Source organism: Mastomys coucha, chromosome X, assembly GCF_008632895.1.
Source record: "Mastomys coucha isolate ucsf_1 chromosome X, UCSF_Mcou_1, whole genome shotgun sequence".
In the NCBI taxonomy this organism is placed as follows: Eukaryota; Metazoa; Chordata; class Mammalia; order Rodentia; family Muridae; genus Mastomys; species Mastomys coucha.
In genome coordinates this window covers 74507826-74509573 of record NC_045030.1, presented here as the reverse complement: position 1 = coordinate 74509573, position 1748 = coordinate 74507826, and positions in this window count along the sequence as shown.

The window sequence follows — 1748 nt, the reverse complement described above, 5'->3', positions numbered from 1 at the left end:
AATCAATAAATTGGCTAATGAAATGAACAGACAACTACCTTGTTGTGCTAAATACAGATAGCAGGACAGGACAGGTATGCATATAAACTCACAACAATTGTTATATTATCCATAAGACTCATTCAAACCTAAGCTAGACAAAATCTTTGCATGGAAAAGGGAGTTAGGCATGTAACCCTACTCTTAGCTGTGGAGCTATTAGCAATTCTTGCTGCTGGGGGGGGGGAGATCAAAACATGATATACAAACACATTCAAGGAACTTATACATGTATATATAATAAAAACTTCACGTGAGAATGAAAACTGAACACATCTCAAAAGATGAAGTACAAATGGCTAATAAATGTATGGGAAATGTATTCAATAATTTTAACAACTGGAAAAATACAAATGGAAGCCACATTTTGGTTCCATTTCAATCCATTCAGGATCACTATCTTGTTTCCATATTTATTTGTGAAAGTCACATTGATTATGGTTGATCTTGAATGTTCTATGTAGCAAGATGTCTTTGAACTCTTTGTTGAACCTTGGTCTGCTTCAGAATGTCTATCAATATAAACAAACTATGTCAGACTCGAAAACAGAAATATGGCATATTTACTTTCATTTGCAGATTCCAGATTTTATATAGTTATAAAAAGTATGTTATTTATACAATCATACTTATTTATTCTTTCTTAATTATTATTGTTACACAAACATACACACATATATGAGGCCAACAGTGTTATTCATATATAAATACATGTGTTTAGTACTTACTATTTGGTATGCAATCACCAATTAGAGGTCTCATTCCTAGAGAAGGCAGATCCTACCTCTCTCTCAGTAGCCATTAATTGCCTGTAGGTCTTCATCTAGGGTATAGCCTTGTTCCCCTATCAATGTTGGGCTATCAGTTAATGCTCTCAATATGCAGTTCTTGTTTAGGTAACCACATTGTATAGATTTCACGGGATAACAACTTCCCTGCCATATATAGTAGACTTTTTATTCCAACAGATGCCCTCTCCTCCAGCTCTTACAATCTTTCTGTTCATTTTTCTGTGTTGTTTCCTGAGCCTTTGCATATAATGGTTATGTTGTAGATGTTTCAACTAGCATTGAGTTAATTGAAAGTCATAATCTGTATTTTGACCAGTTGTGGATTTCTGTAAATGTTTCCATATGCTACCAATGGAAGCTTTTTTTTTTTTTTGATGAGGGGTAAGAACTACACTTATCTGTGGATTTAAGGCCAACAAGTATTTAGAATATAGTTTAAAATTATACTGGTTTTGGAAAGTGCCAGAAGTATGTTCTCTCCTACAGTCTATAAGCTCACCTGCCATGAGTAGGGTTTTACAGTACAGGTTATGAATTCCTTTATATTAAGTAGACCTTAAGTCCAATTAGATTGTTTTTAACTACCAGAATGATATAAGTGCCACTATTGCACCATTGATGACATCTTGTCATAGTGGTCATTATTGTGGTTCATTGGCCTTAGGGCTGGGCAAGTAGGATTATTGGTTGCTTTTTTCCCTTGGCAGATTCCACAGCACCTTTGAATACTATGAATGCTAGTCTTCAGGGAGGGAGCTTTCATGTTAGTTACACCTCAATACCTCTAAGGCCTGTGTCCACAGTGTGTGGTATATTCAGTAATAGGGTCTTTCCTTCAGGTTCTGTGGAGCAGAAAAGGATGAGAGCAATAGCCTGTATTAACTTTGGAGTCTCTGATTACCCTGAACTCAAAGTATT